The sequence below is a fragment of the Podarcis liolepis genome, assembly GCF_965112155.1.
Source record: "Podarcis liolepis genome assembly, chromosome: 5".
NCBI lineage: Eukaryota > Metazoa > Chordata > Lepidosauria > Squamata > Lacertidae > Podarcis > Podarcis liolepis.
In genome coordinates, this window is record NC_139556.1 from 77,370,688 (window position 1) to 77,386,157 (window position 15,470).

The following is a 15,470-nucleotide window of genomic DNA, read 5'->3' on the forward strand; positions in this document are numbered from 1 at the left end:
TTCCACAAGAAGACAGACGTCGCACAGCAGAGTATAGCAGAGCAGATCTGTAGAATATCTTCTTTATTCTATCTACAACTATAATACAAACTATATACAGAGCTAAATGAGGTCTAAACGAAAATGCTGAACTGCACTGAGTGTCTGCAGCTGCTCTTAGCAGCAACCTTATCTACAGAGATCACACACAGTCTCTCTCTAACACTCAGTCTCTCTCTCTCTCTCTCTCTCTCTCTTTGATGTGAGGCTGGAGCGGAATAAGTAGAGAGCAGAAACTGCCCCCTCCTCTCTGGAAAATCAGCAGAGAACATCAGCAGATTCTTGGAATGGGAGGGGTGAAATCTCCTCACTTTCCCCCTTCATCCAGTTAAACACCAGCACTATTCTACCAGCACAGCAGATTAGCACTGACCACAAGAAAGCCCTCTGTTGTGTTGTAGCAACTTCTCCTTTATATTCAGAATCCACTAAGTTGCCAACTGAGGAGAAACTAAGAGGAGGAAGTGAGCCACAAGTCAGGGATGATGAGCAAGAGTCAGGACCAGATGACAAACCAGGAAGCAGAATTAAGGAGCAAGATGGCAGCCAGAACCAAAGGATGCAGGTGCCTGCCAGATCTCAGGAAGGCCTTATTGCCTCAAGCAAGTTTTAGTTGGAAGAGGACACCCACTTGCTTTCTGTGCTGTCTAGGGGGAGCCAATGACCAGCCTTGGTGGATGAGGACATTCCAGGAGCCTAAGAAACCTAGTTATCATAAGAACATAAGAAAAACCTGTTGGGTCAGAACAAGGGTCCATCTAGTCCTTTACTCACACTGGCCACCCAAATACCTTTGTGTCAGCTTCGTTCCGGAGCTGACAGAGGCTGGGAATCTAAGCAAGCCAAGGGAGATAAGGACACTGGAATGTGAACTGGAATGTGAGAGGGAGGAGGGGAAGCCGAGTGGCATAGCTTCAGAAAAATTCAGAGAGCAAGCAAAATATAGCTCAGAGATAGAAGGGGAGAGGCCGGGAAGAGCCAGCCCAAAAACTCGAAGGTGCGAAAAGGTCAGTGAGAGGAGGGGAAAAGAGCAGAAGCGAAAGGGTTTTTTCCTCTGTTGAAAGAAGAGGAAGGGGTGGAGTTTAGACTCGGCAACTGCTAACTTGGAGTCAGACACGGAGTGAAGGAGCTCCAGAGTGATTTATGTGTTTGAGCAATAAACCTGAGATAATTACCGCCGGTGTCTCGCTTCTGTGGGAGAGCCAAGCCATTACACTTTGGGAAGCCCACAGGCAAGACCTAAGCACAACTGCACTCTCTCCTCTTGTGGTTTCCGGCGACTAGTCCTCATATTCTCATATAACCACTATTTTATTTTATTTTTTAAAAAACTGCACTGGTTGCCAGGTCATTTCCAGGCCCAATTCAAGGCGCTCACATGAGAGCCTTAAACAATCCAGGCCCCAAATATCTGAAATACTGTTTCCTTTTCTGCAGACCCTCTTGGGTGCTGAGATGGGCAGAGAGGCCTCCCCTTGATAGTTCCTCCACCCTCAAAGCCTGGGGGTTGGTGGCCCAGGAGAGGGCATTCTCTGTGGCAGCCCCTACGCTGTGGAAATCCCTCTCCACAGCTTCTGGTGAACGCTGAAGATGCACCTCTTTGCTGTGGATACCTGGAGTATACGTTATTAGGAACCACCTTGCTTTTTTGTGGTTTTTAAGCAGTTTTTAATATTGTGGCACCACCTGACAGATTCTGGAGAGCTGCTGCTTGTCAAAGTAGAGTTTACTGGGCTAGAGGGGAAACAGTCTGACAAATGGTGGGCAAAGAGCGTGACAGCTTTCCATGAGCTGTTTCCACCTCAAGACCTGTCAGAACTTGATTTATATCCAGGGTGTTGTTTTTTTAAGATGGAACTTACTGTAACTCATGGTGTAGTGGTTAAGAGCGGTAGATTCGTAATCTGGGGAACCGGGTTCGCGTCTCCACTCCTCCACATGCAGCTGCTGGGTGACCTTGGGCTAGTCACACTTCTTTGAAGTCTCAGCCCCACTCACCTCACAGAATGTTTGTTGTGGGGGAGGAAGGGAAAGGAGAATGTTAGCCACTTTGAGACTCCTTAGGGTAGTGATAAAGCAGGATATCAAATCCAAACTCTTCTTCTTCTTCTTCTATATGAAGCCGCTGGGAGAGATCATCAGGGGATTTGGACTGGGTGTCCATCAATATGCAGATGATACCCAGCTCTACCTCTCTTTCAAATCAGAACCAGTGAAGGCGGTGAAGGCCCTGTGTGAGTGCCTGGAGGCGGTTGGAGGATGGATGGCGGCTAATGGATTGAAGTGGAATCCTGACAAGACAGAAGTATTATTTTTGGGGGACAGGGGGAGGGCTGGTGTGGAGGACTCCCTGGTCCTGAATAGGGTAACTGTGCCCCAGAAGGACCAGGTGCGCAGCCTGGGAGTCATTTTGGACTCACAGCTGTCCATGGAGGCGCAGGTCAATTCTGTATCCAGGGCAGCTGTCTACCAACTCTACCTGGTACGCAGGCTGAGACCCTACCTGCCCGCGGACTGTCTCGCCAGAGTGGTGCATGCTCTAGTTATCTCCCGCTTGGACTACTGCAATGCGCTCTACGTGGGGCTACCTTTGAAGGTGACCCGGAAACTACAATTAATCCAGAATGCGGCAGCTAGACTGGTGACTGGGGGCGGCCGCCGAGACCACATAACACCGGTCTTGAAAGACCTACATTGGCTCCCAGTACGTTTCCGAGCACAATTCAAAGTGCTGGTGTTGACCTTTAAAGCCCTAAACGGCCTCGGCCCAGTATACCTGAAGGAGCATCTCCACCCCCATCGTTCTGTCCGGACGCTGAGGTCCAGCACCGAGGGCCTTCTGGCGGTTCCCTCATTGCGAGAAGCAAAGCTACAGGGAACCAGGCAGAGGGCCTTCTCGGTAGTGGCGCCTGCCCTGTGGAACGCCCTCCCATCAGATGTCAAAGCGATGAATAACTACCTGACATTTAGAAGACATCTTAAGGCAGCCCTGTTCAGGGAAGCTTTTAATCTGTGATATTTTACTGTATTTTTTGTTTCTATGGAAGCCGCCCAGAGTGGCTGGGGAAACCCAGCCAGATGGGCAGGGTACAAATAATAAATTATTATTATTATTATTATTATTATTATTATTATTATTATTATTATTATATTCTTCTTCTTCATTTCCAGCTCCTCTCAGGTGGGCACCATTGCCATTCTTAGAGAACAAGTGAGCCATTCATGGTGAGTTCTGGCACCCCTTTTTCTAGAAAAATAGCATTGATTATATCTATCCAACCAGTATCCTTGAGTGGGAAAGCTCCTTAAAACATTGGCACTATATGGAGCATGGAGATGAAGCAACAATGGGACAAGAATCTGCCAAGAGTGGATTATGGTTCCTGAATTATCCAGATTTCCTTTCTTGCAATTCTCCTGACTCATCACATTTGCACAGATTGCAGTGGTGTCATTCCACAAATCTATTACAAATGCAAACTAAATAAAAACATTTACTCTCTCTTTAAAAAGAAAAAGAAAGAAACAACAATCCACAAACATAAAGTATTGGGGAAGATTTAATCACATAATGGTAGCTCTATTAGGACATCAAAATTAATTTCAGTTTCCCTGAGGTATCGTATTTTAATTAAGAAATCCATGCTTTTACTCTATTAATTAGCATACTGAAAGAATAATAAGTTTCAGATGAGTTTAATTGTAATAAAGCATTTCATCTCCTAAAAAAATAATAATAAAAGGAAGTAAGGGTCTCAATCCAATTTATTTTCTACATTTAATAGCAATGTTTAGAGACGCTATTCAGTATAGCTGCCGAGTAATCTTTTTTAAAATTCATGTAAGTTTTTTGTGTGTACTTAATTCCTTTTGAATATCTTGCTCATGGATGCAGACATTATTCTGTCCCCCCCAGCAGTCGTTATTTCTGCTAGGCATCAAATCAGTTCATTCTTCATATTGTTTTCCTTGCTATTAACATAGATAACCAAAAAGAAGGTTGTTAAAAAAACCTTTTGCACTGATCAACTCAAGTGGCTGTTTCCCATTAACATTCCATTAGAATGAATAGCAGGTTTGGATGAAGCAGATGCATTCCCTGCACAGCATGTTCTCTACGTCTGATGATACCTGGTAAATTCAGTGGTCAGTAAGCAATTGATAAATTACCGGACAAATCCCAGAACATTTTTTTTTTTAAAAAAAAATGCACAGAGCAGGCTTGCCCATTAAATACTGTGCAATGCACAAGAGGCAAGCCTATCTCCTTAATTTATCTTTGAATGCATCCAGTTTTTCTTTTCCCCATGTGTAACCCACAGGGAATACTTGCTGTACTCAGCGATATTTTCAAGTGCGATTGGTAATTTTCAAACATCCAAGCTGAAACACAGCAGCTTCTCCTATGATTCTGCCCATGATTATTTATCAGGCTTTACCAACAAAGTCTCTGCAGAGTGCAACGAAAACACCTCCCCAGTTTGGTGGGCTGTCAATGGGGCTGCCGAAGGCCGGAGATGTTTTCAGCACAAAATTCATCCAAGTGCCATTGATAGGCAGACCAAGAGCATAATCTCCACAGAAAGAAATCTCCACTGGAAAGAGAAAAACTGGTTAAGTTGCCAAATGGGGAAAAAGTTGCATCTCTGGGAGGGGGCATTTAAATTAGTGTGGTCCTGAAGACTGTTCTGAATAATTCTCTGAATTTGAGCCTGTGTTTGTGTGTTAGGTATGGGTTGAAAGGGAATCCCATTTGGGGGGATGTATTTAAATAGATGTGGGAAAGCTTTAACCCTCCAGATATTGTTTAAAATCAGCACCCATAATCACATTTGCTGAGGCTGATGGGAGTTGTAGTTCAGTGACGTCTGGAGGGTCAAAGCTTCTTCACCCCATTTTAAATTGTAGTGTTAGTTGGCTATTCATTTCCACCATCTTCTTTCTTCCATGTCATTGATTCACTGATGCAAGTAGCTGTACTTGTTCCCCCCAAATTGCCTGTTAGTCATAGCTGTCAACTTTTCCCTTTTCTTGCAAGGAATCCTATTCGGCATAAGGAAATTTCCCTTAAAAAAAAGGAAAACATTGACAACTATGCTGTTAGTCTGATGCTCTAACATGGGTATGCAATTTAAAGCACATGGCTTCCCCCCAAAGGATCCTGGGAACTGTAGTTTGTGAAACATGCTGGGAATTGTAGCTTCCCTGTATGAAGTTTACAATGTGTTTAATTGAATCACTTCTTTGATGTGTCTAGATCCAGCCATAGACAGTATGATCTGCCTCTGGTTCTTCAAACCTCTGCTTGCTGTCTCTGGAATGTGACATGCTTCTCATTTTAGACCATGCGTCCTGCCTTTGGCATCTTTCCCCCCTCCCACCCACGAGAACTGTTCCTGCTACCCACCGGAAGAAAGAAGCCTGGAAGATCCATCCACTCCAGTCTCTATTGCCCTGTCTGACTTCCTCAGAGAGTAATGAAGTGCAGGAGACTATGGGAAATGTCGTTCTCCTAAGTTCTTCTGCCATCAACCTGATTTGTAAAGCTTGGAGCCTAACTCGGCATCTGCAAACAAGGGTTCTTCCATGCATGGACTGAGGTACAGAAGAGGATCCTTCCAGCGGAAGTGGGAAAGGCAATTTATTGCTGATTATTCTTTCTCCCTGCAGGCACCTCTACTCTCTCTCATGCCATTCTCTCATGAAAGCAGAAGTCTGTTTAGGGCAGCCTTTCTCAACCTTGGGTCCCCAGATGTTTTGGGCCTACAACTCCCATCATCCCTGACCACTGGTCCTATGAGGTAGGGATCATGGGAGTTGTAGGCCAAAAACATCTGGGGACCCAAGGCTGAGAACCACTGGTTTAGGGGAAGCTCTCATTAAGAGAAGTCTAGATAGGTCAAAACCTGTCTATCTATTCCAGGAGTGGCTAATCTGTGACCCTGCAATGTTGTTAGATTCCAACTCCCATCTGCCTCCGAAACCATGTCCAATGATCAGAGATGATGTGAGCTGGAGTCAATCCGGAGAGCCAGAGTTTAGAAAACCCAATCTAGTCCCTCAATCCAGCTACAAGCTTTACATGCAGAAGGTTCTACATTCCAGCCCTGTCATCTCCAGTGAGGGCTGAGCTGGGAGTCCTGCCTGAAACCTCATAGAACTACCGTCAGTCAGTGTAGACAAGTACTGAACTGGACAGACCAAGGCCTGACTCAGTTTAAGGCAGCTTCCTATGTTCCTATATACCTGCTGTGCTGGTATATGTAGCTGCAGCACCTGTGCTGTGTATTAAGTTGCCGAGGATGGAAAGCAAACCCTGAGGAAAAGAATTGCCTTTGTGCACCATGGCACCTGCAGAATACTTTCTTCCTCGCCTTCATCTGGCGTGTTGTATTTCTCACAGCAGCGCTCAGTGGAATTCTACACTGCCCATCTGCTAACAATGCCATCAATTATAAGTGAGCCAAAAGCACCATCCAAGGCTGGCCTCACCCGGCCTCTGTGCCCCGTTTCCATCCTCCACACTTAATCGTGATCAAATTTTATATTCATCATCGAGAGAGAAAACCTTCACATGCTGCCATGTCACACTAGCGACACAAGGCTGCATTCGCATGGCAGTTTATTCCATTGCCATGACTTCCCCCCTGACTGTTAACATAATAACTGAGCTGGTGTAAAAGCCTTTTCTGGAACTATAATGGAATATATTGTCGTAGAATTCTACTCAGTATTGATCCAGAGCAGATAAACATGTTGCAGGATTCCCAGAGGCAATTGTATTTCATCCAGCATAGCTTTACTGCTGCTGAAGGGAAATGTGCATAATGGCCACAAATCCAATACATTCAGGATTGGCACTGTCTATAAGAAATCCAGTTGCAGCAGACTTAACTTAAACTTACAATAACTTATAATAATTCTAAACCTTAACACTAAGTACATTATGTGCAGAACACCACACCAGAAGGAAAAGAGATAGAAAGATAAAGTGAGACCCAGGCTCCTTCTGGCCTTACTTTTATAATCAGCATGACCTTGACAGAAAGAGAAGAGAGAACCAGCTTAAGCCAGCTGTACTCAACTTCTCTGAAGGAATAACCCAAACATCACGAACCTTCTGCTTGTTTCTTTCACACGGAGAAGCTTCCAGAACTCTTTTGAATTAATTAGAATAGGAAAGATCTCTACACATCAGATCAATACTTTCTGTACTAAGAAATGCAAACGGACATATATTACAAATTTAGGGTTCATTTCCATGCTCCTTGCTTCCAGAATAAACCCATTCACAAATAATATGGGAAATGAGTGCTGCCAGTGGGCGCTTCTAGACTTTTGTTATTTTGGGTGGGATTCAATCATATAACTGCAAATGTGGTTAAATGAACTGTTGTTGTTGATTTGGATCTCCTGTGCAACAAACTCAGTTCTCCCCAAAGATTGGGCTATTTGCAATAAGGAAAGTGATGGGGACATGTGCTGGAAAGCATGGAGTAGCACTAATGTCCCCGCAAACAAATATTATTGTTCATTAAATAGTTGATGCCATTTCCAGAGTTCAGGATGAACATCAGCAATGGCTTGTGCCTATTGGAAGGCAGGCAGAACAACAGTAGGTGGCGCCAGAGCCAATGACAGCAGAGCCAACTACGGTAATTCTTGTTTTGTCCCCATCTGAATTCTGCAAGTTGCAACACAGAGACTCACAGCCAGGGCCACCTCCTGGACTTGCTTGTAAGTAAGGGATGCGGGTGGCGCTGTGGTCTAAACCACTGAGCCTCTTGGGCTTGCAGATCAGAAGGTCAGCGGTTCGATTCCCCGCAATGGAACGGGGTGAGCTCCCATTGCTCGGTCCCAGCTCCTGCCAACCTAGCAGTTTGAAAGCACGCCAAAAGTGCAAGTAGATAAATAGATACCGCTCCAGCGGGAAAGTAAACAGCGTTTCTGTGTGCTGCTCTGGTTTCAGTGTTCCACTGCACCAGAAGCAGCTTAGTCATGCTGGCCACATGACCCAGAAAAACTGTCTGTGGACAAACCCCGGCTCCCTCAGCCTGTAAATCGCAACCCCAGACTCCTCTGTGATTGGACTTAACTGTCAGGGGTCCTTTACCTTTACCTTTTTAAGAAGGCAGGCACATGGGGGCTGGCTGAGGACAACAAAGGTTGGTGCAGCAGTGCCCTATTATCCATAGGAACCAGCCTCTACTGATGCATGCTCAAGTTGCCTGAGAGTGTCCAGTGAATGAGATTTCTCCACTGGCTTCCAAGCTAGTGGGGAGAGTGGGAGAATCTCACTCACTGGCAGCTAGACTCCAATCATACAGGTGTCCTTCTCACTGCATCCTCCCTTAATAGCCAGTCATGATCAGTTTCCTTTCTGCCCCATCCTCAGGACACACACACACACACACACACACACACACCCTGCAGGGAAAACATGGTGTGAAAATGATGACATCTTTAGTAGTATCTTAAGCAATGCAGAAAAGATCAGGTGGTTGAGTGTAGCCATGACGTCAAAGTCCTCTCTAACACCTTCCTTTTTGTGAAAAATTGAATTGTATGTGTGCTCGTGTGACGTTGGAGAGAGACTGAGTTGAGAAATAAGACCAAGGGTACATATTGATATAGGAATGTATTAGATAAAATGTAAAGAAATATACAATAATAAGAGTACATTCATTTGTAAAAAAGGAATATACAATGTGATATACAGGAAGTCCAAAGTGTTGGTACATATATGATTTTGGAATAGTTTTTGTCATTTTCTTTAGGTATATAAACTTTGTATACATGCTGAAAATTATATTATTATAAGCCTTGTGATGTAATATGATAATGTTTACCAATGTAACATAAGAACGTTAATAAATAAATAAAACTCCAAAAAGAAAAAAGAAAAAAAAAGAAAAAAGAAGAATTCCATGTGTGCTTATTGAGAGCCAGTGTGGTGTAGTGGTTAAGAGCGGTAGTCTCATAATCCGGGGAACCGGGTTCGTGTCTCCGCTCCTCCACATGCAGCTGCTGCGTGACCTTGGGCTAGTCACACTTCTTTGAAGTCTCTCAGCCCTACTCACCTCACAGAGTGTTTGTTGTGGGGAGGAAGGGAAAGGATAATGTTAGCCGCTTTGAGACTCCTTAAAGGGAGTGAAAGGCGGGATATCAAATCCAAACTCTTCTTCCTCCTCCTCCTTCTCCTCCTCCTCCTCCTCCTCTTCTTCTTCTTCTTCTTCTTCTTCTTCTTCTTCTTCTTCTTCTTCTTCTTATTATTATTATTATTATTATTTTTAAAAGAAATATACTTCTGCATACCTAAGGATTCCATTGGATATGCAGAAATCTCTTTCTTGCTTCTCAATGAGCTCGTTTTGCATCCAAAGCAGTTGGCAGAGGACTGCTAACTTTTAGAGGTGATGATCAGAAAAGAGAGCAGCTCCCATTTTTACCAAAGAATGGCCCAAATTCTACCACCCGTCAATCCAATTCAAAAGCAGTCATAACATTTGGATTTACTTGGATAATTCAGACATAAATATAAATTCCAAAGAACAATAGATTGTATAGGCTCTAGCATTTGGAAAATGGTTATTAAATCTAGGCATTTACAAAAGCATTAGGGAAACATCCTTGGTATTTATGTGCCATTTTATTTCCTTCTAAGTGAAATGCTGAATCCATACAGTTTTACAATGAAGATGATTATGGCTACTAGACAAGGAGGCCTCCTGGGAAACAAAAATATCAATAGCATGTTTAACTACATGAACTTTTTTTTTTTTTTACATTATTAGTTCTGCTGTGCAATACCCTCAGAAAGCTAATGGCGTGATTTTGAAGAAGCTTCCTAGATTATGAAAAAGTAAATAAGCTTCAGGGCTCCCATTGACCACGCAACTCATCTCGGATCTCTGTCATTATAGCTATGGAAACTGCTTTTTTGCAACTTTGAAATCCTAGGTGGTATGCAAATATATTAATATGACATTTTCCTCCTCCTCAGATCTGGAGCTCCATAGGCACTCTGAGGGGTCTATGGCGGACCAATAGGATGGTATTGCTCCCTCCATTGATGTAAAAGGAGAATGAAAGGCAGCACAGTTTTGTGTTTGTATTTTGAGGCTCCTGCACCTATATACAAGGATGTGATGATTTATTTAATTTAGTTCATACACTAGCATGTCAGCTAGTTTTGGTTCCCTCAGTTTCTCATTTTCCCATTCTTAAATTCAGTTCTCCATATTTTGCAGTAATTATTACTTTATTTTTAAGAAAAAAATTCTCCAAATTAACACATTTCTATATGCAGTGTTGACTAATGTACACATTTTTGCGTGTAATTTCCCCCAAGAGTATGCATTTTTGTGTTATTTTGAAGGATGGTTGTGCTTTGTTCTGGAAAGTGCAAATTTGATAAATCTGGCTTCACCTTTCTCCCCCATCCTTATACGTCACTGATATCAAACAAGATATCAAGGCAGTTTACAATCACTGCATCAACCACTCAAAGTAGTGTGATATTTTGTGAGAGGAAGAGAATAATTCTGCACAGTGCTGTTTTCTAGAAATAATAATAATAATAATAATAATAATAATAATAATAATAATAACAACAACAACAACAACAACAACAACAATAATAATAATAATAATAATTTATACCCTGCCCATCTGGCTGAGTTTCCCCAGCCACTCTGGGCGGCTCCCAATCAGTGTTAAAAACAGTACAGCGTTACATATTAAAAACTTCCCTGAACAGGGCTGCCTTAAGATGTCTTCTGAGAAAAAGAGGTACTGAAACTCACCATGAACACCTCCCTCGTTCTCTTAGAATGGCAATGGCACCCACCTGAGAGAGGCTGGAACTGAGTTTCAGTGAGTTCCAGATGGGAAAAAAGTGCTGATTCTGCACATCATCTTCCTTTTCAGCTTCTCATTGCACTGACATGGATGGGAAAGGCATTGTTGGCAGAGAGCATCTCCTTGAGGCAAGAAACTGAGGGCTTGCGAAACACTGCACTGATACTTATTTACTTTTATTTAACAAAATTTAAATAGTGCTTAAAAACCTGCAATCAATTTGCATCAACATTATATAATATTTATAACTAAAAATATCGACAGCTGGGAGTCATTTTGGACTCACAGCTGTCCATGGAGGCGCAGGTCAATTCTGTATCCAGGGCAGCTGTCTACCAACTCCACCTGGTACGCAGGCTGAGACCCTACCTGCCCGCGGACTGTCTGGCCAGAGTGGTGCATGCTCTAGTTATCTCCCGCTTGGACTACTGCAATGCGCTCTACGTGGGGCTACCTTTGAAGGTGACTCATAAACTACAGCTAATCCAGAATGCAGCAGCTAGACTGGTGACTGGGGGCGGCTGCCGAGACCACATAACACCGGTCTTGAAAGACCTACATTGGCTCCCAGTACGTTTCCGAGCACAATTCAAAGTGCTGGTGTTGACCTTTAAAGCCCTAAACGGCTTCGGCCCAGTATACCTGAAGGAGCGTCTCCACCCCCATCGTTCTGCCCGGATGCTGAGGTCCAGCGCCGAGGGCCTTCTGGCGGTTCCCTCATTGCGAGAAGCAAAGCTACAGGGAACCAGGCAGAGGGCCTTTTCGGTAGTGGCGCCCGCCCTGTGGAACGCCCTCCCATCAGATGTCAAAATGATAAACAACTACCTGACATTCAGAAGACATCTTAAGGCAGCCCTGTTCAGGGAAGTTTTTAATGTATGATATTTTAGTGTTTTTTGGTTTCTATGGAAGCCGCCCAGAGTGGCTGGGGAAACCCAGCCAGATGGGCGGGGTACAAATAATAAATTATTATTATTATTATTATTATTATTATTATTATTATTATTATTATTGACAATACATAATATTCATAGCTAACCTGTGAAAACAAGTTGACAAATAAAATTGATCAAGATACAGAGAAAAACAGCCATTTTAAAACAAACGTACCATATTTTTCCGTGTATAAGATGTCCCCATGTATAAGACGAACCCTAATTTTTTTAATGCCAACCAAATTAAGAAATTAAGTTGTTTAGCTTTTTGGGGGGGTGGGGGAGGTCACTTCCGCCAATCGCTCACCTACCTGCCCGCCACTGCTGATTGCTTGCCATAGCCAATTGTCTGCCCACTCGCCTCCACCAACAGCCCACCCACCCACTTGCTGCAGTGTGGGAAAATGATTGCTTGTACATGAGAGCATGAGCAAAGTTCTTATTGTTACAGGGTGATCTCATAGCTAGAAGCATCCTTGGAGCATGAATAGCGCGTGAACAGCTCGTGCTGTCCCATATGATTGGCTAACGTAGCATGGCCTGATCGCTCGCATGGTCTAGTACCAAGGTCTTTATCTGCTGGCTAGAACAAATTGCTTGACTTGTATTTTTTGTATCTTTCTATTTCACACAATAAAAGCTGTGCTGCATTAGCCCTAGGAGCAGCCATATTTCCCTAGGAGCAGCCATATTTCCCTAGGAGCAGCCATATTTCCCTAGGAGCAGCCATATTTCGGAACCTATCATGGTGTGAGACTGATTTTTCTCTGGATGCCGAGCTGTAACTCGACAATTGGTGCCCCGTGTGACTGCCTTCGGACTTCACGTTGTTTTTCATTATTCAGCACTCACCAACACGTCGTTCATCCACGTAGTGGATCCCTGGTGAGTGCTCCCGTGTGACTGCCTGTTTTTCATTATTCAGCACTCACCTACACGTCGTTCATCCACGTAGTGGATCCCTGGTGAGTGCTCCCGTGTGTACAACGTTCAGCTCTCACCTCGCCCCGCAAGGGCTGCAGACGCGTCGTTCATCCACGTAGTGGATCCCCGGTGAGAGCTCCCGTGTGAATGTGATTCTGGACTACGTTACGGACTTATCAGCACTTATCTCCGCCCGGACCGGGCAAAAAGGCGCCTCCCTCATCCTCCTAAGGATCCCTCGGTAAGTGCTCCCTGCTCTTTTTGCAACTCTTGCAATCATGGGAAAATCTCTCTCTGCACCACAGAAAAATTTTTTTAAAGACCTTAAATTCCTTCTGGCCAGTAACAACCTTGCTGTTCGGAAAGCTGACCTTAAGTCCCTTATAAAAGCCCTGGACACTCACTGCCCGTGGTTCCCCCAGGACGGAAATTGGGAGTTAGACGATTGGAAAAAAATTGGACACTTCTTTCAAAATCATCCTCAGATTGATGTCAAGGTTTTGCACGCCTGGGGTAACGTCTACAAAGCTATGTCGTGCTTAACTCCTTCAAACATTCTTCTGGCTGCTGCAACAGCTTCTTCAAACGCCCCCCCGGTTCCCGCTTTGCCTGCCTCAAACCTACCTCCTAAACCGCCGGACATTCTCTCTCCGGCTCATCCTGTCACTCCCCTGCATTCTTCAAATTCTGCAGCACCCCCCGCTCTTCCACCTCATCCGCCCAAGGCATTTGGCACCGCTCCTACCACTCCTCTCCAAGAAGAGACTCTTTGTACTGCCGCTCCGTTGTTGCCTTTTGATTCTGATACTCCACATCTCTTTCCTGTGATTGCTCCTGCACCCCCAGCCCCCGTCATGCTGACCCAAACCGATGTTCTCGATGGGCTGACGGGAGGAGGCAATTTTCTTACCATTGCCCAACAGCCAACTCTCGACCCTCGGTATTGGGCAGCCACCTCAGCCTCAGCCCAAGAGGCTCTGGCCTCTGTCCCTGATGACAGGAATGAGCGAGATGGCCGATGGGGAAGCATCAGACAGGGTCCTGCAAAGCCCTATGGTCAATTTGTTGATCGCTTGTACAATACCCTCAAGCGGCAAGTTCAGGACCTGGCAGCACAAGAACTGATTGTACGCCAGCTTGCGTTTGATAATGCACATGAGCAAGCGCTGCGCCCTTTGATGGCAACATCAAATATAGCCATTGCTGATATGCTTAAAGCCTGCCAGTCAGTGGGCACTGCTAGCCACGGCCTGCTAGCCACGGCCTTGTCCTCCGCCGTGTCCCAAAATCCTGCAAAGGATACAACCTGTTGGATTGACAGTGGCTAAGGAGAAAATCCAGCGGACCTTACCCATTGCGTGCCTGGGACACAAGCTGACAGCATCTGCAGCCATTCCAGTCACGCCTCAACTACAGTTTCCTGATTTTAAACTGGTGGATTTACAACAAATTCTTGGACAGCTGAATTGGATAAAGAGTTATTTGGACCTGCCCACTTCCACTTTGTCTCCACTATTTTCTGCCCTTAAAGGACACAAGAATCCAGCGGACAAGATCACAATCACCTCTGCAATGGAAGAGGCTCTTCCACAGCTGTTCCAGTGTTTCCTGGCACGCTGAAAGGCCATCTTCATCCCTACTGCATTGGCCCCCCTTTTCCCTGGGAAGCCACTTCAACCACCAAACATCATTACAGTTTTGCTGCCTCCTAATAGCGACCATCCCATCTGTGTCACCACGTTTCATTGGGCTTGGACTTTTGACTCAGCAGTACAAGGAGCAATACATCAGACTTATTTACAGCAAATGGGCTCCTGTATCTGCAGAAATAGTTGTGTGACTTCTTCTGGACTGTGGTTTTTACATGCCAATAATCGAGCCATGAAATATCACGCAGGTTGCTCGGAAACAGCCATTGGACTAATTTACCATTCTCATCCTTATTGGCATCACTTGGATTTTACCCCCCAGATCTCTTCTTTTTTTCTCCTCCCTCAGGAGTCCTGCCTTATGATGTGTTCCCCTGAGCATGTACAGAGGGCTGTCTTGGAACTATTGTGGACTCTTGGCAAGGGAGGGGGTGAAGGGATTTTAGTGTGTTCCAGTTGTTTCATTCTTCTGCTTTGGCATGGTTCCCGGACAGAAAGCAAGTTGCAATATGGTTCTTTAGCAAGGCCCGTGAAGACACTGGGCTCTGTTCTCGACCTTGTTGCAATCTTTTAGTTACAGCAAGCGGAATATGCTTGGCTAGTGCCATTTAGCTGCTGAGAAAAATGATTTTTAAAAGCTTCTCAAAGCTTTCAGCTTTTTTTGGTGGTATTCTAGCATTCCAGTAAATGCTTCATATAAGATTAGCAATAATATGAAGGACAATCGTATAAGTTTATCACCTGTGTTTTGTTGCTTGCAGAAATAGTGTCTTATTGTTTTCATTTTAATCACAATAGCAAAAAATTTTTAGGTCATTATCCATATTGTAATTGGACATATGAATACATTAATGGATCTTCTTGTTTTCTTAATGTTACTACCATGAGTGGCAGACCAAAGGTTTTAATTAATAATGTCACAACTTACATGACCTATGAACAACAAGCTGCGTGTAGAGACTTTTATGTTTGGTTTGACTGGATGAGAAAGAGCAGCAGAACTACATGTTTGCTTCAATCTGACTTATGGTTATTTTGTGGCACACGTGCCTACAAAGAAATC

At 44.3% G+C, this 15,470-nt stretch overlaps 1 long non-coding RNA gene across 1 annotated transcript; it reads left to right on the plus strand.

The window, feature by feature from the left end:
- Positions 1-13,970: 13,970 nt before the first annotated feature.
- Positions 13,971-15,259, plus strand: LOC310707838. Its single transcript, XR_014526744.1, has 2 exons — positions 13,971-15,133; positions 15,206-15,259. It is a non-coding gene; the product is annotated as an uncharacterized lncRNA (long non-coding RNA).
- The last annotated feature ends 211 nt before the right edge of the window (positions 15,260-15,470 follow it).